At 44.4% G+C, this 24562-nt stretch overlaps 1 long non-coding RNA gene across 4 annotated transcripts in view; it reads right to left on the bottom strand.

Moving 5' to 3' along the window:
* Window positions 1–9988: 9988 nt before the first annotated feature.
* The window catches only part of LOC102373101, a 35100-nt gene continuing 20526 nt past the window's right edge, over window positions 9989–24562 (bottom strand). For 3 of the 4 annotated variants that reach the window (XR_003091960.1, XR_003091901.1, XR_003091865.1), the window contains 2 exons: window positions 15417–15542; window positions 9989–13994 (listed from right to left, as the gene is read on the bottom strand). This is a non-coding gene — a long non-coding RNA (uncharacterized LOC102373101). Of the gene's footprint in view, window positions 13995–15416; window positions 15543–17073; window positions 17166–24562 lie in introns of all 4 variants that reach the window. The other variant, XR_003091829.1, reaches the window with a different exon arrangement.

Raw genomic sequence — 24562 nt, 5'->3', positions numbered from 1 at the left:
CCATGGCCTGGTCAAATAATGGGGTGATTCCACACCACTGATCCCTACCCTACCCCTGCATGCCATACCTCCATCTGAGTTTCTCCATTACCTCCCAGAAAATTAATGCATTTTGTGAAGTTTCTTGTCTTTTCTTTTCAATATTATACATAACTTGGAACCACTCCCAAAATATCTATGCCTCGACAATACGGTTTTGCCAACTACAGACATGCACATAAAGTACACACACCTATCATGACTTAAGCTCTAAAACACTCACAAGATTATTTTAAACTTAATTAGTTTTATAATAAATAAAATCTTGGGCTCTTTTTACATCTGATTTTTGAGCCGTTAAGGTTCAAGCTTCTTCCACCATAACCAGAGGGAAACTTTTTTTTGTTTAAATGAAAGCTGAGGTTTTCCCATAATCCAGTGTCTCTAGGAACTGTTACTTTAAAGAAATTAGGAGATATTTGAGAGCATGAAAGACCTGCTATTACACCTAATAGGGGAATCAAAGCAAAAAACCACCACCACAGCAGTCTAGAATTCATACTTTTGCCCCAGTCAATTAAAAATAGGACCTCAGATTTTGAGCAGCGTTCTAAATCTGAAAGTTTTAAGGGCTTAATTCAGCTACAAGAGATGCACCTATATATAAAACTACCATAGAAACCAAAATAAATTAGATAAATGGAAACAAAGGCTGTAGGGCACAAACTGTAAGCCAGCATTCCTTAAACTCCTAGCTGATTTATAAGGATGTTTAGGCATGTGGGAAAACTAGGATAAGATGGTTCTTCATGAATCAAATAATCTCCAACCTCATGAACAGTAGATTGGTTTGGCACTAGTACCCTTTGTTGAAGAAAGACTTTTATTTTAGAAACACACAATGGAATTATTTATGTGACCTACAGTCTGATCTAGAGTCAGATTAGGGAAAGGGGAAGACACCAAAAAACATGTTAGCTTAAATAGAATGAAGGGCAAGTTACAATTTCATAACAGTATTGAGGATATCAGGATTTTTTAATAATGTATGGATCTGATGCCTGGCATATACATATTAAGCTCTTTATATGAAAGACTTCGTCCACAGATGGTAAAATTCACCTGTACATGAGTGGTCAGCACTCTTTTTAAAGGCTGATATGGCAAACAGGTCTTGATCTCCTCTGTACTTAGGTGAACTTCAAAGGGAACTTACACAATCTTTTTGAGTCCCTTGTGAAGGCAGTTATGGCACAAGACAAAACATACAAAGACATAAGACAGACTATTTTAACAATAGCATCTATCAGAGTGGCCACACTCCATCCAGCTGCAACAGGTAAGTGATCTTACATGGAAACAGCAAGTATGTTGATTAGCCAAACAACTGATTAATCCTTTAGGATTAGGTAATCAATTCCCACTGGTTTCAATGGCAGTTGAGAGGCATAGTTCTACATGGTGCTGCATTCCCTAAAAACAAGTGATTATTGAAGATTATTGAGGTATACATTGCATCCCCATGAACAAAATTACATAGAGTTTTGCATTAATATAATTTGTCTTCCATTGCTTTAACAAAAAAAAAAATTCCCCAAATTACTGCACTGACACCACTGAATGGATTTTCTGAGAATCTTCGTGCAATTTAGTTTGCTTAGGAGAAAACGTTTTAACAAGTGAACCCTGTAGGGAATGTAACACCTTTACGCTGCTGTTAAATCATGGATGACAGTATCACAGCTGAAATTTTATCCATAGGCTACAAAGCAGAAATGTTTAGGCTTAATGGTATGTAATGGTAATTCCACTTTCTCCCTGTCCCAAATATTTTTCCTAATTTTGCAGGAGCTAAGCATTCTATTACATATAATTCGACAGAGAGAATGCCCACAAAAACGCTGTTGCTATTTCAGTTTGATACAATGTGAGGGAGGAGGAGCGGTATTCTCTTTGGAGTTTCTTGTTTATTTATCATCTGTAATTTCTTAAAAAATTCAACAGCATGCACACAAAATAAAAATACACACAAGAAATTTCCCAGACTTGAAACAGTATGGCAGGCAAGGACGTGGGTAGGGGACACATATTAATAGGTATATGCATAGCCCTGGAGGTGAAACTGCAAAAAAAGACAAGCCAAAACTTGAGCGCACTCAACAGCAAGAACAGGAAAATAGGTTTCCCTGCCTCACTGAAGAGTGCCTTGCTCACTAGACTACAGAATCATGATCTCTCTTACTCAATCTCTGCATACATCATGAACCATGCTTCAACTGAGCTTCAATTGGGCCACCTGGGGTGTCCACATTCAGAATCTTTTATAGCTTGATGGTTAGGGCACTCTCCTAGAAAGTGGGAGATACAGGTGTGTCCTTCAGGTTGTGAAGTGCCTAGAAATTGCCTCCTACTTCCTGGGCAAGTTCTCTAATGAAAATGTGGGCACTACCAATGTTCTGCATTTTCAGAGCACTATTTGTGAGTAAGTGTGCTTTGTGTGGACTTTAGGCACTTCCCCAGTACTATCTGGATCCAAACTGAGCACCCAGCTGCTCAAACTGGATCCCTTCTGAGCATGCTCAAAAAGTCAAGTATAAATGCGTAGGAAATTTTTCAGGCCAAAATTGGGATATTTCATTCTAGGCACCTAACTTGTTTTGTTGCCACTAGAGTGGGTTTGATCAGAATTGGTTTTGTGACTTAAACTGTTGATGGACATTCACTTAAAGGTGTGATAGGATCTGATTCGCAATCCCAACAGTCATGCTTCCTGCCATGCCACACATGCAATTTTGGGATTAGGGATTAGATCCCAATTTCGCTTTACTTGCCAGTGCAGGAGAAGCCTGCATGATCATGATCCCAGGCTCCCCCTGTACCAGTAAGCTGAAAGTTGGGTACTCACAATCAGCCAATTGTCAACTGGGGCTGAGAACTGAACTGGGTCCTGGAACTGGCCCCAGTCTGGTTCAGGCCCTAGCCAACAATCAGCTGCTTGTCAAAGCCCTAGCTGGGTAGCGCACACAATTTTTACAAACCCAATCCCAGCTGTGGGGCATGCATGGGTGTTACAGGTCCTGGAACATGGGGACATTTTGCTGGGCAGTACCCACCCCCAGAGAACATGTAAAGACACCTATAGTTTTTAAAGGTGTGGGATGCAGTTAACCCGAGATCAGGCAAATGCTCTCCAGTGTCAAGCTCACCTCACATCCCATCTGCCTCCAGGGGCTGAGACGGGGCCCGGAGTCCAGGGACTGGTTTTGCCCCCAGTCCAAATGAGTAGGGAACAGCTATGTTCCAGACCCTGGGGCTGCCCTATGCTGGATCCTGACACTCCCTGACACTGGATCCTGAGCATCAGAGTGGGTCATGGGCCAGCCCCACCCTGTCACCCATTCAATTTAAGATGTGATACAAACAAGCTAAACAGTTGTTACAAATTATGTGGACTAATTTTGTAAGTTGCTTACTGTATGCCTTAAATTGACTTGAACGAATGGCCAGGTTATTATTTAAGGCACGATTAACCTGCTAATCATGTCTTAAATGTAATGTGTGTCAGGGGCCTTAGGCATCCAAATTCCACCTAAATCCCATTTAAGACCTATGAGAATGATTTGGACTTGCTCTGTATTTACTAAAACTGATGCTCATATTTTCCTGTTCCCTGACATGTTGTCCTTTCCAACATTTGCTTGTTTTCTTCTTATGTTGTTGTTTTCGTGCGGCATCAGATATCAATTTCTAAATCTATGAGCCACTGTCTAGTATTATTGTTCAATGTGCAGATTCTATCTGCCCCATAATGAAAGCCCCATCTGGGTATTTGTAAAGATTGCAGCTTTTGATTAAGTGCAGTGCTTTTTTTGGACACTGCTTTCTCATAGGGGGCTGTCCAAGATGTTCATTTTGTAAAATGTTGTTTTGAAGCATTCATATACAGACCTTAGTCTGTTCAGCTTGAACAAGGGGTGGGGTGCTGGGCATCTGCCCTGGGGCCCTGCCCCCTAACCCCCACCTTCCACTCAGGGCTAGAAAACCCAAAGTATTGTATATAGTTTTACTCTCGTATATAGTTTCCCACTTGTAAGTGGGTTTTTTACTGTTGGTGGGTGGGGAGGGTGGTGGAGGTGGTTTTGTTTGTTGAGGGGGGAGGGACGGGGGCAGGTGTTGAGAGGATAATCAAGTTTTTCTGTTTCAAGCATGTGTATGTCCTGAGAGTGGTGCTGGGGGTGGGGAGTGTGTGGGCAATGGGGCAGGTGGGCTGAAATGAGGAGCGCAGGAGGAGGTGGTCAGGCAGGACCTCCTGCAGCCAGGGCCCTGGAGTCCTGCTGAGTGAGCATGGCTGTCCTGGAGCCTGGGTGGAAGGCGGGTCCTGCTGGGGCCAGCTGCTGGGGCTCCTGGGCAGGGAAGGGACTGGCCAAGGATCAGAGTTTCCCAGATGGCAGCCATGTGGTCAGATGCTGAAGCTCCCCCAAAGGCCACAGGGGCACATGGCAGGGCTGCAGGGACTTGGGACTAACTTTAGTGCCTAGTCTCTGTATGTGTAGACACCTGCCAAGAATCACTTCATGTGCATTAGTTTAATGCACATTAAATTTAGTTGCACTTAAATGCATGTGTCGGCGTGCCCTGTGTGTGCAAGTTGTGTAGTCTGTTATAAGTCTCAGGACACTATTAAGTACAGTGTTGAGTTTTTTAGTGTGGTGACTTGTGGACCATACAGAAACACAGTATTCTGCTAGGGCATATATCATTGTGAGTGTGGTGGTTTTGAGCACTTTGAAATTGGCATTCCATGTCATGCAAGCTAAACATCTTAAGGCAGCTACCCATACAGAGACTTTACTGCTGACCTTCTGAATGTGATGTTTATAGGTAAGGGAACTGTCTAGTGTTAGTCCTAGGTAGGTTGGGGTATGCTCATGGGGAAGGACGTGGTTGCCTACTCTCATATTTAGTGTGCTCTTGGCTTGACAGTTCTCCAGGTGGAAGAGTGATGATACTGATTTATTGATGCTCAACTTTAAGTGCCCCTTGCAGAGATAGTGAAGAGTTCCATGTTAATACTCAGGATTTTTTCCAATTCTGTCATGTCATATCAGTTCCTTGGGCTACTAAGGCAACATTGTCAGCATACATGTATTGCTTAGATGTATGTGGGAAGTCTGAGGTATATACATTGAAAAGTACTGGTGCTAGCACTGACCCTTGAGGGGCTCCATTCTTCAGAGTGTGTACTCTGTTTATTTCTCCTTGGCTAGTGATGAGTTTAAATGATCTGCTGGAGATGATGTTCATGATGAAAGCGTGTAGCTTGTAGTTGGGTATCATAGAGTGCAGTTTATATTTGAGGCCTTGGTGCCATACAGCATCATAGGCAGCTGTAAGGTCAATAAAGACTGCGTTTGTTTTCTGCCTTATTTCAAGTTGATTTTCTATGTCAGATGTAAGTAATGTAACTTGGTCAGTGGTGCATCACTTTTTCTTCTCATATTTTCTCCTGGCATAAGCCAAAAATTATACAGTATTTGGTGCTGGCATTGTCTTTCTTACATAGTAACACAATATGATGACAGCCACTCAGTGTTACCACAATGGGTACAAGAAGTAACTACAACAACATTCATAAGTGGTTATCAGCTCTTCTTTTTTAAATCTGGGTACAGATGTATACCAGTATACAAATTTATGGTTAGTTACATGTATAGAAGATTTTTCAGGGACATTTGCAATGGTCTGCACCACAACATCCGGGAGTCCTATATTACACTCCTGCTATTACTCCTAAACACATTGAAGCCTCAGGATACAATGTGCTGTCATGTTTATGATGATCCTTATGGCAAAACTGAATTTACTGCAGTAGCCATTCACCAACTATGCTTTTAATATATAAACACCTCCCATGTGAAGCAATAACTAGAACAAATTATGTATATAGAACATGATGGGTATGTGTCATACTTCCTGAGTCTGGCCAGTGATGAAAAAAAATATGTAATGGTGTTTACAACTTTTGAATTGATGGCTATGAATGACAGAGAGACAGGAAGGGGACTGCTTTTTTGAACTGTGAAAACCTGAAATTTCCAATATGTTCTTGTTTTACATTGGGACAAAGTTAAAACATTTCTTTCTCTTTGAAAAAGAAGGAAAACAAGAGATCTAAGGACACACTAGTGATTACAGCGCTTGTTTGGAATGGGGTAGTCCTAGTTTCAGGGTTCTCATTTGCCCTCAACAGAGCAGAGATTTGACCTAGAGTTTTCTACATGCCAGATAAATGCCCTAATCGTTGGGCTGTTGGCTAATCTGGAATAGGTGTTGGTGAGTTGTTGCTCTCTCTAGTTGGAATAGGTGTGGGTGAGTTGTGATCTCTCTAGCTAGAAGTCTTCCACTTTCTGATATAATTATTTACAGAGACAGAGGCTGAATCCATACCCCATTAGTCACAATACTCATTTGAATGGTGGAAGAGTGAGGTTCAAGGATGTTCTTGTAAAATGTTTTAATGTCAGTGAATCAACATTTTTCCAACTCAAAGGGTTTTAGCTTTCTCCTTTCTTCAGGAGAGAAAAAAATCCAAAAACTTACAAAGAAATTTGCAGGAAAGAATGAGAAGATGGGGAAGGCAGGGAGCACCTCAACTCAGCAACAACTCAAGCCTCTTTGTCTACTGAGCTACCTTCATCTGACTAATCACCTGGGATCTGGGTTTTCCATTTCCCACAGAAAAAACAGAGTAAAACGCGGGTTTCTCTCCTTACCATAGTAAAATGCAGATTTCTCATTTTAGAGGAGAAACCCATGGATTTTGCAGTTTTGGAACGATCCCTCTGCAGGCTGGCAGAGTCCCAACCTGCAGGGAGGGAGCGGGAGAAGGGTTATCAGGCAGGGGGTGTCATGTTCATGTACATGGACATGGCCACCAGGCAGCCTGGAGAACAGGTCCAGGAGGTAAGTTGGGGGGGGGCTGGAATTGGGGCCCCCTTAGGAAGGGAGGCAGGGAGTTGGGCAGTGTTGGGGCTGCTGCCCACCCGGGCAGTGCATGGGGCATTGGGGCTGCAATGCATGGCCACAGGCTCCTGGCAGGAAGTGGGAAGGGGCCATGGGCAGCTTGTCCAGGTGGTGGGGGAGGGGCCGGCTCCCTGCCGCCAGGGGGCGGGGGGGGCACCTGTGCCCCCAGATCTGTGCATAGGGTAGGGGGGGTGGGCTGCCCTCTATAGGCTCTGGCTCCCACTGTGCTGCCCTCTCCCAGGGCCTCTGCAGCCCAGCGGGTGTGACCCAACACTGGAGGGCAGAGTGGGGTCACACAGGAAAACTGTTTGCCACTGTAAGCTCCTCCCTGCCCTGGCAACGCATCCCCTGCACATGGGACTGCAGTGGGGGTGGTGGCGCGCAGTTGTGCCCCTCATTGCAACTGTGCACAGGGGACACATCGCCAGAGCAGCGGGGAGCTTGCAGCATCAATGAGATCCGTGTGCGGCCCCACTGTTCTCTGCAGTACCGGGTTGCTCCTGCCAGACTGTGGAGGCCCTGAGGGATTGCAGCAGGGTGGGAGCCTGAGCCCTCAGCATGTACCCATCCCCACCCTGCACACAGATCTGGGGGGCACAGGCCCCCCCCACTTGTCCACTCCCAGGAGTGTGTGCAGCTGTAGGGATCTGCCTACCACCCTCTCCCCTGGCCTGAGCACACAGCAGGCAGACAGCAGGGGGAGCTGGGCTCTGCTCTGCTGTAGCAGCCGCTGCCTTCTGTTGGGGGCAGGGGGCTATGGACCCAGGTCCCTGGCCCCATAGCCCTGGCAGCTGCAGGTCCCTCTGGCAGGGCTGGGGGTGAGGGGCACCAGCAGGGTTGGGAGGAGGGGTGAGGGGCACCAGCAGGGCCAGGGGGCTGTCAGGGGGCCTTTAATTTTAATCATGGATTGTGGGGGTTTTATCAGAGAATTTGAATTTTTTATCAGGGAAAACCAGGATCCCTGGTAATCACTCATAACCCCAATACTCCCTTCTGCAATTTCCTTTTCCTTTTATACATTCCCAGGTTGTTTTCCTGAAAATCTAATGAGGTTCTAGGTGCTTCTGAACTCCATTAGATAACTTTGCTTGCATAAAAAGAAACTTGGCTTAGGTTCCTAAGCTTTTCTATTCTGGATTTCTTTGTACAGTCTAGCACCCCAGACATATATTAACCCACTAACCTACCTGCATCTGTGGATGACTCCCCAAAACATTAGACAATATTATGTCTAATGAAATAATAGATTAATATCATATCAGTGTGAAAAGACCATACATACTAAAGCATGAAGTAACACTGGTAAGCCACTTGATATAATAAACTATCATACTGCAGATGGAAATAATATCCTTAGGAAACAGTGAACTGGATACTGATCAGCTATTTCTCATAGCAGCATGCAAAAGCACCACACTTTGTGTTACTGGTATTCCCTATTGATACAGAGCAGGGATCACAAAGGTGAACAAAATAAGTATAAAACTCTAATATGCCATTACCACAGTGTGCCTATTCACATATATCAGATTGGCCACAGCAGCTTTTGATTTATGTTATGTAAAATTATTTATATTTTTCTGCATCGTTTTTCCTGTGTGGATTAGAACCTCTTCAATTTGCACTTTAGTGAACTGCAGACTTTATGATCTATGTACCAGTTGTGTTCTCCTATCTTTCAAACAAATAACAGCAGATGCTGTGAAGAATTTTCACAATAAGAATAATTTTTTTAACACAGTATATTTCAGCATAGTAGCTAGTAGACTATGAAATATTGTCACTGATTTTAAACTGCACCTGAAAAAATAAATGAACGAAGAACATTTTCTCATGCATTACCCTTACACTTTTCATTTATGCTTGTTCCCAGTTATGTGAATTAGCAGGATTCTACTGGATCTTTTTTGTTGTGAAGAGCCATATAGTGAATGTAAATGTCACTACATTCTTTGCTACTGCAAGACAAGGATATACATGATTTGTACCCAACAGATATCTCCATTTGAAAAGCCCAGCCTCATCGCAAGCACAGTGAACTACAGCCAGGCCTTCTTCCACAATTTCCAATGCTCACCTCAGGTTACAGCAGTTTATGTAAAATGAGATGTCAACTGGTGTTGTGACATGGGATCCCCACCTGGTCAACAGTCAGTTTTACTAACCATGCTAGCACTAACCTTCAATACTTAGAAATGAATTCTGGTCACAGTATTGAATTGCTTTAGACCAGAGTCTCTGCTCACATGTCTTTCAACAGGAAAGCCATGGATGCATGGAGGCAAAGCTATAACAAAACAGTGGATGAGGAACAGTGGATGAGGGATGTGTCAAAAATTATAAAATCCTTTTCCTGCCTCCCACAGCATTGATAGGATGGTAGACACATATAGAGACATGTCACCAATACTGGATGTAAACAGAACATAATAATGTAGGAGAGGACTCTCTTATGCAGAAGTAGTATTAGCCAATGCTTTTTACAAAAACATGAAAATAAGCTCCATGGTTTAGCCAAAAAAAGACTTGTATGTAGCTTTGCCAAGATTATAAGATAGAGGGCCCAACAACATGGCAAAACTGAAGTGACATACACTAAAAAATGAGTGGTTTGTGGACATCATGAGATAACTTACTAAGTTAATAGTCAAAAACCCTTTAGCCCAAATACTTCAGAATCTTTAGAGTGGGTTGAAATCCAGATGTGAATTTCAAGACACATTTCACCAACTGGGTAGCTCAATTTCTAGATTCCCAGAAGGATTTAAAAAGAAGCAACAGTAAATAGATACAAACAAAAAATACCAGTTTGACACAGTTAACAAAAACAGTAATAAAATAACTAGACTGAAGTAGAAATGACTGAATTATGAAGAACAAACCAGTACAATTTAGTCATTTTCCCATTTGCTGTTCATGCACAAACAGAAACAGAGTTTTACTAATTCCATTTATTATAATAATTTGAATAGTACAAAAAAACTTCAGTCATACAAATAAATGCTCAGGACTGGTGAATAAAAAGAGGTACAAGCACAGTGAGGGTGACATGTCATTACAAGTATCAGCTTTGGTAAAAATCCTTTTTTTTTTTTGTTTTAGGGAGGGCAGATAGGAATTCTTATAGTAAACAGTGTCTTACACTTTTCAGTACAAAACAGTGACTTAAACTACTTAGAAATCTGCTAAACATTTTAGGTTTCCATGCCACTTTCCAGTTTCCGACATCTTTTTAGAGGGATGGAGACCAGGGGAAGGGGGAATTTTAATTAAGCTAATTTAGCCATTTTCAGGAAAGAGTTTAAAGAGAATACATTGTTTTGCCTATATTAAAAAGAATTCCCCAATCTGTTACAAAGCAGTGCCTTGAGGTAGTAACTTGAAATTTAGCAAATATGTTGAATGTACCATTTGTGGTCCCTACAAAGGTTTGCCCAAATTACAGACCTCTGCAAAAGTGTTCACATTCTCAGAGGTATATTTTGGCACCTGAATTTGCTAAAGACTCTTTCTGCACTGAGCACCCTCTATCTTAGAGTTGCAGCAGCTAGCCAGGACATTTCTTGCAATATTCCTTCAAGCTGCTGTTGAAGCATCAGTGTGGGTAACTCGGAGCTTCTCTCTCGTGCACTCTGTGTGGAGGTAGGGATAATGAGCAAGTACAATGTGGGGAAAAAAATCACACATGGACTGGAGCTGTGAAAAAGTGTATGTAATAGCATTATTTAGAACTGTATTATAAAGAGCGAGGCATTTGACTTAAAATTGCACAGGTTATCTTCTTCTCAATATTGGCATTTTCTAATTTTTATGTGCCTGACACAAAATGACACAACCTTAACCTTCTCTTTCAGAATGTAATTCCACATAAAGTCACAGAGAGTGCAGAGTGGAATTACTATTGAAAATACCTAGAGAGGCTAGAATAATAGTATTTAGGACATGGGAGATATCTACAGTGCTTATGATTGCTACTAATTACATATAATATGGCTACTGTGACAATCCCATTGTGGAAGTAGTCCATAGGCATTGACTCAGTGCTGGTTGGAGGATCAGTGTGTGAGCTCTCACATGTTATTATGTGTTATTAGCTATAATTAGGTGCCTATGCACTGACTAATCATTTGTGGGTTTTTTTAAAAACTAATATTTCTAAGCCCATAAATAAAGTTATCTACACATTAACCACTGGTCAATGCTAGTCTCCTATTTTAAGCTTCCCCATTGTCTGTACAAAGCCTAAAAATATTCTAATGGCCATAAATTTAAAAATCAAAATTAATAACTATGTCACTTCTAATTCTTTTAGCAAAACTTCCAGAGGATGGTTTTCCCCAATTCCAAACCACCTATGTCTTACCAAATACCAAGGCGCCCCTTTAACCAAATGCTAAAATATATCAGTCTTCTCCTCTGATAACTTCTACAAGACAGATTTTCAGCACAGTGAAGACTGAAAGTTTTTGAGAAGTGTAAAATGAACTGAAGCCAAATTAAATACTACAGGGAATATTGGAGTTATCACAGTGTTTTCATATTCCGTTAAATAAAATCTTCCATAATTTTATATTACCTGAACCTGCAGCAGGTTTGCCAGCCTGCACTGGAGCACCAAAGAAAGCGGGAAATATTCAAATGTCACAAATGTTAGATCTTGTTTCCTCATGAAAACATAGGGTCTTGGCTGTCACAAAGCCAAAATAATTTATAATAAGTAAATAGACCTTTGTTGTTTACTTTCTGTGAATCAGTTCTTGTTAAAACACAAAGGGATTTATCCAGAAACTTTATTTCACATTAACAGAAATAACAAGTTGCCCAGAAGTTGTAGAAGCCACTTAGACAAAATAATGCAACATACCAAAGCCTCTAGCTAGTTGGTCTGAAAAGCTGCCTTAATCAAGATGACTGGAAGCCACATGCTGCCATTACACAGGACAGCTGTGAATGGAGGGTATTAGCAAGCTGCTGCCCATATGGGAGGTGCTGTGATGAGCCATTACTGAAGGATAGAAGAAGCTGCTTTAGATTCAGCTAATAGGGCATCAACATCTCTACATTCAGCTGTGACTACATCCCTTGTTTGTTTGAATATAATAAGCACCCTAATAATAGCAGTCATGCATTTATGTTATTTCCTTTTACTGTCAAAATTAAGACATGTAAGCAGATGGTGTGTAGACTCAAGTCTAGTTTTGCATCCTATTGTTGGACAGATGTATTGGGAATGGCAGTTTATCATAATGATAAAAAATAGAAGAATCTACAGATGACAAAAATATTAAAATCTGAGGGTCTAAGACTCTTTGGAACCATCCCAGGGGTGCTCCCGGGCCTCAAATCTCTTGGTGTGATAGGAGCGGAGTATGTACATCTTCCTCCAGAATGCTACTTTAGGGCTATAGACCTCTCATAATTCACTCCTATTAACCCACTAGTTTTGAGTTAGTTCAGCACCTGCAAATATGTTGTCACTTTGGGCCAAAGACAGTGTCAACCACCTGGCTGTGACAAAGCACAGGACATTTTATTTTAGGACAAATGCATTATAGAGAAAACAACAGTAAACAGTCTACATGCATACTGAATTTACTAGGGTTTATCTATCATCAGTGTTGGATCTTGGCTGATACTGTATGTAATTTGTCAGTTCTTTCTTCCCATGAGCTTGACCTCCTCTCATATCTGTAGGTCACTTTATACAGGGTGAACGCCTTTCTTTGCTAGGTCTCTTGAACCAGGTGAGTCAGTCATATTTTCCACATGGGACAAACCTGAAAAATACAATCTGTATTGGGAATCTGTATTAATTAACTTCTCTCAGGGATTCCATAAGAAACCTGCCCAGTGCCCAGGGAGTTAGGAAAACAAGACACATAAATTGCCTGTTGATACACTAGTTCAGGTCTGCCCAATTTCTGAGTGGTCAGGGGCCATAGGCCCCCCAGCCACATGCTATGGGGGCTGCTCACAGCACTGTATAGCTCCCACCCATGCTGTATCGCATCAATCCCTGATGCACCACATGCACTCCCTTAGCCACACTACCTCACCTCCATGCACTGCACAAGCTTCATGAGCCATGCACACATCCCCAATATGGTGAGCCTCCCAAGCCACATGGCCTCCCACTGGGCCAGGTGAGCTAAGCCACATGCCCCACGCCCTGCACCATGCAGATGTGCTGCCTGCCCCCCTGCCCTGCACTGCAGTGGCGCCTCTGCATTCATGGGGTACAAGCTCCCTCTGACCTCCCTAGCCACAAGCTCTCTCAGCCTCACAGGCTCCCCACAGGGGCAGGGGCACATAGTGGAAGCCAAAGGAGGACTCCAGCCACAGCAACTGGAGAGCAAAAGGGAGACTGGCACCCTAACCCATTGGGAGCCACATTCAGCCTATGGGCCACCAGTTACACAGCACAGCAGTAGTCTATGAAGATCCCATGCACCTGCAGCATTTATCACACCACAGTAGAACAGTTTTTATGGTTTCCATCCTTCTACAACTTAATATCTATCACAAATGTATTGTCGTTGAAAAAATATCAGGCATTTTTTGTTTAGGTGCCTAAATATGGACCTAACTTTAAGCACGGAGGATTGAAAATCTTGACCTGTTAGCTTGGCTACATATGTAGGCCAACATACGTATGTAGGCTATCAAAGCTATTTGTCTGTGTCTTTTACCCTAACCCGTAAACATTGCTGCTTCTCTTAGGTGCTGTGCATGCTGTACAATCTCATTGTGAAATTCTTGGTTGACCTGATTACAGCAAATATGATTCATTACCCCAAAAAACAGTCATTCAGCAGGTTTTTTAATAACACAACCATGTCGGAAACATTAGTGTTCACATCAGCGAGGCTGCCCAATCATAATTGTAGGAGTACATTCAGCAAAAAATCTGGATAGTTCTTTTATACTTCTTTAGTAGGGAATGGAGTAGACAGAGGCCAAGGGAACAGAAAAGCCATCCTATACACAGGAACCTGGAAAAAAGGAAGAAAGAAATCAATCAACTCACATAGCTATGGCTAGGCATGCCAGGAGTATGATAAACATTGTTAATTGGAATTATTTCTTTTGCTACTAAGTGCAAAGTCTCATTACCTGAATTACAGGCATATTTGTGGGTTGGCTACCGATTAAAGGAAGCAGGTGACAGGTCTACAGCCCAACCTTTTGTTGTTTTGTTGTTTATACACAAAATCCCTGTGCCTATGGGGCTGCCCATTAAAGTAGACCACAAGTTTCTACTTCTGCACTCTCTGGGGAGGACCAACATGGGAGAAGATGGGATCATGCCAGCTGCAGGTCCTTTCTAAGGGTTCCTTTGCTCCTCTACTTTTCCCTCTCTTTATTCATATTAATACATGTATATATATTCTAATATTATAAAAGCCTTAGTCTGTCTGTCTCTAATGCTTTATTCGCACTCTGGTTGCCTCAGCAGCCAATCAGAGTGCTCTGGACAGACAGAGATACATGGCAGAGTACTGCCATGACAGTGGGGACTGAAGGGCTGGAGTGGGGGTGGCCTTGCCCCCCCTGCCCTGCTCCTTGGAGGCAGAGGGAGACAATGGGGACCAGAGCGCCACCATGACAGAGGTGGCGGAGGCGCAGTGTACTGGCTGTGCAGCACTGGCCTCACCCCGCCCCACACGATGGAGTGCCGCCATAACAGTGAGGACCGGGGCCGGAGCTGGGCACCCCCTGAGAGTGCCGGTGCACCCCCTGATTGGCTGCGCTCGCTGCTAAGGCAATGGGCAGGGGGGGCAGCCTGGTGTGCTGGTGCTCCCCCTGCAAGTGCTGGCCAATTGCTGCAGCACTTTCTGGGAGCGGCTGCTTCTCAGAGCAGCTGCAGCGATTGGCCGGCGGTTGCTTCCTGTGCCCCCAGCCATTCCCAAAAGTGGCTGCAACAATCACAGCAGTGGGCCGCAGTGATCAGCCGTCACAGGATCAATCTCCCCCCCCAGTCTGCAGGATTGGTCACGGGGGGGACCTCCCCCACCTGGTTGTTGGGACTGGTCACAGGGGAGGCATGTGCCCCACACGACTAAGGCAGCACTAGTCGCCCATGATCTCACAAGGTCCCTTCCAGCCCCTAATATCTATGAAATCTATGAAAAGTCACACAAGGTGGTCTTTCAGAGCTAGGTGCAGGAGGGGAAGGCAGATGGGGAGAGGGATATCAGTAGCTCTTGCTCCAGTGCTGAGTGTATAGCACATATCTGATACACAATGTGTCAAGCAGGCTATTACCATAACTGCTCCACAACTGACGGTGAAAGGAGAGGAACCCACAGCACAGAAAGACAGAATGATCTCTGTTATGGACTAACCTTCATAAGGAAATGACAGGGCTTAATTGCTCAGTTGAACCAAGGTGGTCTGCATGCACCCACACTCACCATGGAATGAGGGTGTGGACAGTAGATTGCTATGAGGCTCAGTCTGGCGTTCCCGCTCCCTTCCCAGGAACACATGCTGGTAGTGTTTTCAGCCCCTTGCCAACCTCCTGTACTCTTGCTTGATACCTGTGGTATAGAGGTAAACAAAAGTAAAGGCTTGGGCTTCCCACCTTGGCACAAGAAAACTTACTATGTGAAGGCAGGGAAGGGCTTCTGTATGTTCCCTTATACTGATTGTGTCCATGGGGCTGGGACAAGGTCAACATCATGAGAAGCAATGCAGGCAGCACTGGAGAGCTTGGGCTGCAAACCCTTTGTTATTAGAGGTGGTGGGGAAGTTGCAGACTGGAGACACCCAGAGAACTGGGGCTGGTCACTGTCCAACTCAGAGTCTATCTCCATGTCCATGCCACTGTCCTGGAGAGGCAGAGAGTTCTTAACCTGGCTCAATTCCATGGTCATCTCTAAGGTCACCATGGGGGTATATGGCTGAGTGAGACCCACAGTGATGGTGTTATCCATGTTTATATCTGTGTTCTGGAAGATGAGCATCATGCTCTCCATGTGCTGGCATACACCATGTCATTTACCATGGAGGACAGCTCCTCATTGTATGCGCACATCCCCATGTACATTGGACACATGGTTGGCATCATAGGCCTTCATGAACCACTATCTCAGCATCTTGTATTTTGAGTGGCACTGATGCCAATTGTGCTTGTGCCCATGGGCTGCCATTTTCATGGCAATCCACTGCTTGGTTGCAGTGGCTGGAACAGAGTGCCTTCTGGTTTTCCCCCTCCCCGTTATCAGGTCCACTATTTCATCTCAGTTTCAGTTGGTGCTACACTGGCAGACAGTGGTGGGAGTAATCGGTGAGGTCATGGCTTGAGCTCAGGATGTCCTCATAGGATGAGTGGCATTCACAACCAGTTCTGATGTTGACCTTGACCACATAGATGGTAGGCATAAGTGTCCCACAAGTCAATGTGGAGAGCAATCAAGGGTTAGGCCAACTATGACTTATAGCCTAAAATAATGGCACAGATGCATCCATGATGTCACGGGAAAAAGTAATTGAACATTTTATCCGGCATTCTTCAATGGGAGTTGACCTGGGACAGTGGAAAGGTATGACTATAAATATGCAGTTAAGTGCAGGATGAAACCTCTCTCCCAGGAGAAACGTAATGTCCATTTACAGTCTAAGAGTCAGGATTTCTTATATCTTTCCTCACTTGCCCAGAAAGTCTTCTCATTATTTTTCTGCTTTTCTTTCCTTATTTCATGGTTGCACTAGCAAAGCCCACCATTGTTTTACCTCTAAAGTTTTTTTACAGTTTATATATTGCTATGTTTTCATAACCAAATTACATAAGGTTACATAACTTATTAATAATTTTCAATGTAACTAAAGATATAGCATGCACATATACACCCTGTATACCATTGTGCCTGTTTACTAATAGTCTATTACTAATTAAACCTTAGGTTAAAACCTTCTGGCAAGCTGTTTCCTGTTGTGATTTCTTACTTAAGTTAAATTCCAGGACTTATTAGTGGTTTTGCTTGGAATTTTGTTTACTTTAAACCTTTTGCTAAAATACCAAATGCAACACTTACAAAGTTACTGTAGTAAAACATATTGTCTTATTACCTTATAACCTGATACCATTTTTTGCTGAAGCACTTGGTATTTTCCAGTTCACAACAAAGGATAAGTCATACGAGGAAGGTGTGTGGTTAAAACTAATAAAAAAAATAAGTGCCAGATGTGCTTATAGTAGGATATAACTTCACCAAATAATAGTTGACATTGCATAGATGGCATCATTTGAAACTGATTTAGTTGCAGGAATTAAGGTAAAACAAGAGCCTTGTCATTAGGATGCCACAAATAACACATCAGATGGCACACTAAGATATATACTTCCTACCAATCAGCTGTGTTGCTTTCTCAGTAATTGTTAGCATTCTGCATTTCTTATCTCTAGAAAAACACAGTGTTTTACTCTTTCATAACTTCCCTGTGGAGTTGTTGGATTTGGATTTAGGACCCAGATGCCTTGTTTTGGAGGAATGGGGTGGAGCCAGGGCGCAGGCTTCACTTTGAGGCTTATTCTAAGGTGTCAGATGTTAGAATGGCAGCAACCTGGAGGTGGGATGCCAAGGCCCACACCCCGCTCCAGTGGGCAGATAAGATGGGCTGGTGATGTGTCTTTTGTCCATGGTGGCCTCGGGGACCATTCCTGGAGGACAGGGATGGGGACAGGGACCCTCTCAGGGAGGAGGACGGGGAGGAACCCTTTGTTACTTTGAAGTCTCTGTTTTTGTATTCTCCATCCCTCATGATGACTCATGATGACTTTTGATCTGTGTCTATCACTGGTTGGTCTCTCTGTGTGGTCACACATTCACGTAACTTTCTGGGCCTTTCTCTAATTTGGTCTGTTCCCGGAAAACCGGGACTCAGACCTCCCCCCCTGCTTTGGGGCCTTGTTAGCTGGTACCCCTTTATTTGATGTTATGGGACAGTATGGTACATGCCCCTAGTTTCCAGACTGTTTTCCAGACTATGTGTCCTTGTTGGCCTTGTTGTGTTAGACAGCCTGTCTGCTTTCAAGGCTGTGACTATGTGACTGTGTGACTCAGAGTCTTAGAAATCAGTTAACCCCTCCTGCCCATCCTGAACCATTTTAATCCATATATGTATACCTATAATCCAATTTCCAAAAAACAAACTTTTAAATATCATTTCATAGATTTCATAGACATTAGGGCTGGAAGGGACCTCGGAAGATCATCGAGTCCAGCCCCCTGCCCCAGGGGCAGGAAGTCAGTTAGGGTCAAAGGATCCCAGCAAGATAGGCGTCCAAATGTTTCTTAAGAGTCCAGAGTAGGTGCTTGCACCACCTCTGGAGGCAATCTATTCCAGGCCTTTGGGACTTGGATAGTAAAGAAGTTTTTCCTTATGTTCAGCCTGAAATGGTCTTGGAGGAGTTTATGACCGCCTGACCTTGTCATCCCTTGGGGCGCTCTGGTGAACAGGTGTTCCCCCAGATCCTGATGTAAAACCCTTATAAACTTATAGGCAGTCACTAGGTCACCCCTGAGCCTGCACTTTTCCTGGCTGAAGAGTCCCATGGCTCTCAGCCTCTCATCACAGGGCCTGTTCTCGTGCCCTCTGATCATGTGCATGGCTCTCCTCTGGACTCTCTCAAGCTTTTCCACATCCTTTTTCAATTGTGGATCCCAGAATTGGACGCAGTACTCCAGCTGCGGCCTCACCAAGGTCGAGTACAGCAGGAGGATGACATCCTGAGATTTGCTTGAGAAGCATCTATGGATGCAAGCCAGAGTTTTGCTCGCTTTACCGGCTGCAACATTGCATTGGTAGCTTATGTTTATCTTGTGGTCAATCATGACCCCAAAGTCCCTTTCGGCTTTGGTGCTAGCAAGCGTAGCACTGCCAAGCCTATAAGTGTGATGCGGGGTTTTTTTCCCTAGGTGGAGTACCTTGCATTTTTCAGTATTGAATGTCATCAGGTTTTCATCCACCCATTTTCTGAGCCTGTCAAGGTTGGCCTGGATCACCAGCCTATCCTGAGGAGTGGACACTTTATCCCAAAGTTTGGTGTCATCGGTGAACTTGGCCAGTCCGCTTCTGACACCAATGTCCACACTGTTAATAAAGATGTTAAAAAGTATAAGTCCAAGGACAGAGCCTTGGGGGACCCCACCGGTTGTGGAGCACCATGATGATTTACTTCCATCGATTATCACTCTCTGGGTCTGACCTCGGAGCCAATTCACCAGCTATCAGACTGTGATGTAGCCGAGGCTGCAGTTGGCCAATTTTTCCATGAGGAAATCATGGGACACCAAATCAAAGGCTTTTTTAAAGTCAAGATATATGACATCAATCTCTTCTCTTTTGTCCAAGTGATATGCCACCTGGTCATAGAAGGACACACAATTCTAAGCCAACAGAGTAAGGCTAAGATGTATAAAATAGATAAATGGGGAAAATGGTTTTATAATTAAGACATTGGACTAGGATCTAAGAGACCATGATTAACATGGATTTCACATGTGAACTCAGGCTGATGGTAACTTCTGCTGTTGGCACTTTTTTGCAGCTGCAAACCCCAATGATCTGACTTGGATTTAGGGTGGGCCAGTACAAGTGTTATTAAAATAGACTTTTTGCCTATTGCTTTTAATTTTATGTATTTTCTTGAGTTTTGCATTGCCTTAAGAAACTCCATTTTGTATTGTTCTGTAGCATGACATAAGTGCTCAACCTTTTACTCTTTTGTATGCTGTATGGGTGAGAGCGTGTTTGTGGAAAAGGAAAACATCAGCTGGTGACTGGCTGAAGAATGAAGACAGATAAAAGACCAAACAAGAAGAATTCACCCCAGAATAGTGAGAGAACAACGGCAATTGACCTTCAAGAAAGAACACAGTGATAACCCAGCAAAAGCCCAGAGGACTGGGTGAGTTGACAAGGCTGTAAAAGATAGGGTAAGACGTATCAATTTTGGGTCTTGTTCTGCATGTCATCCTGGAGCATCGGTTCGTCTAACAAGATGGACCGGCAGAAGCCCATCTCCTACTCGTGATCAACTTAGCTGGCCACTAAGTTGAACCGAGCACTGATAAGACTGGTAATGTATACCAGCGCAGAACAGAAATTGGGGTATGAATGTGGTGTGTGTGTGCATTAAGCGCTTAATCAATAAATGTGGCATCTTGCCTTCTCTTCCCTCATAAGGTCTCACTCGCGATTTGAGCAATTGGCAATTTGTGTAGCACAAGGACCTGGCCCTCGCTGCTGCTTCTCACTGCTACCCAGGGTCAGCATGGATGAAGCCTCCCCACTCCCCTGCTGCCAAAGCCATGCATCACCCAGCCACTGTGTGGTGTGACCAAAGTCCTTGCCCACTGAACGCCCATGCCACCTGGCTCTTACACTATCTACACTTATATTTTCCAGTCTCTTCTACTACTCTTGATCTTTTGAAGAAAAAAATTCAGGACAAGGGCCTTGTAACTAATTCTATGCTCTTAGATGGTGCTTCGAGGCACAACTGGAATACAAAAAGGCTGGCTCCTAAGTTCTTATTTAGATTTCCCAAAAAGCAATCTGATTTTTCTAACTCAAAAAATATTAAACTCTGTGGAAGGTGTTGGATACTCTGCAGGTTTGGAAAATCAAGTCAATTATGTGGATCACAAAACATTATGAACGTTAGGTGTTCTTGGAAATACTTGCATAACTATGTGCATCAACACATATTTATAGACCATTATTAATAGTATGGACCTGGTATTGAAGAAAATTCATAAATTTCAGTGATTAAGGAACCAATAATGATGTCAATAATAAATAAACTGAAGATAGCTTGGTTGCATGATATAATATGTATGCAATTCTAAGTTGCTCAATATCATAGTATGAGAGTCATATGAGTTAACCATGCTAACGTCACTTTGCTGACTGTTGCGTGTGAAGTATTTATAGACATGAACATTCATGAACACTTTATCCTAGGTAGACAATTAAATATTCTGGAGGATTTTTCTAATGCTGGGTGTGTCTGTCTGTGTTATATACCACACACACACGCACACACACACATATACATAGGTGCAGATGCTGGTAACAAGACACAGTTAATATAAACAACATGTATTAGAGCAATAGTGGTGAAATATGGCTTGATAATATGCTACATGTGCACCCACACAAGTTTGCCTTAAATGGAAAACAATTGAAATTTTATATGAAGGTAGAAAGACCTATCTAATGGAAACTTTGGTATAGGCCTGCTGAATGTGAGGTGGAAAAAACAGGTCACAAAACAAAAATAACTAATATTAATTTTTGTATGGGAACTAGTGCCTACCTTGGATAGTCTGATGGCCTATGTGGGCACGTCCAGATGAGCCTGCACGGCCTCTTGTTGCATCTCAAAGCAGTTTGAGACACGACAAGAGGCAAGCTGGAACAAAATAATGTTCCCTACGCTGCATATTTGCAGCGGGCGTTCGAAATTTGATACCTGAATATCCAGGTATCAAAAAACAAAAATCCACAGAAAAAAAGCACGGCAGGGCATGGTCCAGGACCGTGTCCTGAGGCAGCCGGAGGTTTGGGTCCTCCAAAGAGATACACTGGTAGCCAGCCAGAGCATCTCTATGGCTGTCCCTTGGGTGGGTCAGGAGTGAGGGGCCTTGGGTGAGGGGCAGGCTGTGGATTGAGAGTGAGGGGCAAGGGCAGGGGCAGAGCACTGGCATATCAGTGCTGTTCAGCACTGCACATCCCGGTGAGCGAAGGGTGTAGGGCCAGCTCTGATTTTTCTATGACAAAAAAGCCAAAAGTAAATGCCAAAGTGTATAGATATTTAGAATCTATTTTATTATGACAAGAGGCACTGGTAGGCTATAGCCCCCCAACAGAGCCAAAGTCCCCCAACACGTGCCCACAGCCCCTCAACAGGGCCCACATGCCTCCTGCAGGGGCTATCTCCCCCTCCCCTACAGGGCCTACGTGCCCCCATCTGGCCCCAGCCCCTGCTCCCTCCCCCAGCCCTCCCAATCATTTCCTCACCCAGTCCCAGCCCTCAGTCACTGCCCTGCCCAGCCCCAGCATCCCTGCACTCACTGGCTGCAGCAGAGGCTGTCAGGGCTGCTGGAACCTCATGGCACAGCCCCACCATGCAGCGCGAGTGCAGGGTGCCGCCAGCTGTCAGGCAGCTCAGGGCCACTGGGATGGAGCGGTGCCAGGCCTGGGTAACAGCCAGAGCTGCCAGATAGTGCTTGGTGTCATGCAGTGCCAAGCCAAGCCACACCTGCGCGATACAGCAGCAGCAGTGTGGGTGCCAGGTGGCCAGGGCCAATCCCCAGTGCCCCCCGCTGCTCTGCGCCATGAGGCTCCTAGCGCTCCAATCATCATTGCTGCTGCTGGTAAGCTTGGGCCGTGTGGGGGGGAGGGAGGGAGTGGGGCTGGATGGGGAAGTGATCAGGGATCTGAGGAGAGCAGGGGAAACAAGGGGAGAGCAGGGAAAATGAGGGGACAACTGGGGAGAGCAGGGGAAATGAGAATGCTGGGGAGAGCAGGGGCAACAAGGGGAGAGCTGGGGAGAGCAGAGGAAGTGATCGGAGAGCAGGGGAAATGAGGGGGGAGCAGGAAAAATGAGGGGAGAGCAGGAGAAACAATCAGGGAGCAAGGGAAACGGGAGAGCTGGGGAAGCAATTGGGGAACTGAAGAAATGAGGGGGGAGCAAGCAGGAGGATAGGGCCAGGTGGGGGGCCCCCCATGGTCTCCTACTCCAGCTCCCCCAACTTTCTACTTACCTGGCATGAAGCTGGATCCAGGTCCCTGCAGCCTGCACCGTTGCTTGCCCCACACGGGCAGGCAGCATGCTTCAGCACCGGGTCAAGGGCCAGCCATAGAGACGTTCTGGCTGGCCTCCAGAGCCTCTCTCTGGAGGACCAAGTCTTCAGTTACCTTGGTCTGGTTGCCTGCCCCACTTTTTTCGCCCGGGTGTTTTTTTTGACCCCTTGATATCCAGGTATCTAACATTGCCCCTGCGCTGCAAACCTGCAGTGCAGGGAATTTTTTTTTGGTCTGCACATGTGTCTTGCAGTGTCTCAAAGGGGTTTGAGATGCTGCAAGAGGCACAGGCCCACTCATCTGGACACACCCTGTGAGGCTAAAGGAGTTTGGCTAAGAAATGTACTTAAAGCCATCTTGGACTTTTTAAAGCCCCTAATCAAGTAAGCATCTTCTCCCTCTCCCTGCTCTTGGCACCCCCTTCATTATGCTCTGTGTGTAATTACACTTCCCCACCCCTTTCACCTCTTACCATCTCTACTTATGCCTTTGGTTTACACAGGACGGGAAAACCTGCCTGCTGCCAACACTATCCCAGCTGGAGTTGTGTGAGGAGCCGGGTTCATCCAGGGACAATGGCAGGTGGGTTCCCCATCTCTGAGCCTGTTCCTGGGATGGTGAGGAACACTGGGGAAGGAGGGGCAGGCAGGGAGGGGAAACCCACCCTGCCCCCACTACTGACATTGCTGCCACTGCCCCTGGCTGAGCCTGGCTCCCTGCACAGCCTGGCTGGAGAATGGTAAGAGTGGCTCTGCAGCTCCCACATCCCTGGGTTATCCATGGACAATGCAGCTGCAGTTTGTGGAATGGGAGGGGAGGGGAGGTACTACTGAGCATGAAGGGTAAGGGAGGAGGTGCTGAAAGTAGAGAAGATTCGTATCTTCTTCAGAGACCTAAAATAAGCCCCAGGTTGCTGCTCCACAGCATGGTACTAAAGGTGGGAACAACAATGCCATTGCACCTGCTCTGGATCCATCTCTTGCATGATACATCAAATACTGATGCCACCATATCAATCATAAGTAAAACTAATTTTCTAAGAATAATCATTAACTGCATTTACACCAGAAAGTACTAAGTATCTGGATTTCTCAAGGTTTATATGATTTATTAGTTACTAGATTATCTCTTTGTTTAGAGAACATGTGTCTTAATGGATTTAGAACACCAAAGAAGATGAAAGTAAGTGTTTTATCAAAACTAGGACATAGATGTATATCGTTATTTATACAGATGATACATAAAATGGGCTAATTTTAAATTTTTTGTCTTTCATATCATAATTAAGGTTATCTCTTCCCTACAATGGAAAAAACACCATTATTCCTAGAACAAAGCTGCAAAATTTCACAAGGCAACATTTAGTTTAAGAATTGTACAGAAAGGACAGAGTGGGGAAAAAAGGGGGAGGGGTTGTGCTCTATGTCAATGAGCAATATACATCGACCCTCATCAAGACGGAATCCAAGGATGAGGAAGTAGAAGGATTGTGGGTTAGGCTACATGGGGGGCAAGGAGAAAGGGATTTGGTGGTAGGGGTCTGCTACAGACCCCCACATCAAGGGGAAGAAATAGATTTGGGGCTCCTGAGGCAGCTCTCGGAGACCATAAAAGCTAAAGACGCGGTAGTCATGTGGGACCTAAACTACCTGGACATCTGCTGGGAGACACAGATGGCAAAGTCCCACCGCTCACGCAGGTTTCTAACCTGTGTACAGGACCTCCACCTGACACAGGAGGTACA

The sequence above is a fragment of the Alligator sinensis genome, unplaced genomic scaffold, assembly GCF_000455745.1.
Source record: "Alligator sinensis unplaced genomic scaffold, ASM45574v1 scaffold442_1, whole genome shotgun sequence".
Taxonomy (NCBI): Eukaryota; Metazoa; Chordata; order Crocodylia; family Alligatoridae; genus Alligator; species Alligator sinensis.
The sequence above is the reverse complement of the archived record's forward strand: the minus strand, read 5'-3'. Positions and strand labels throughout refer to the sequence as shown.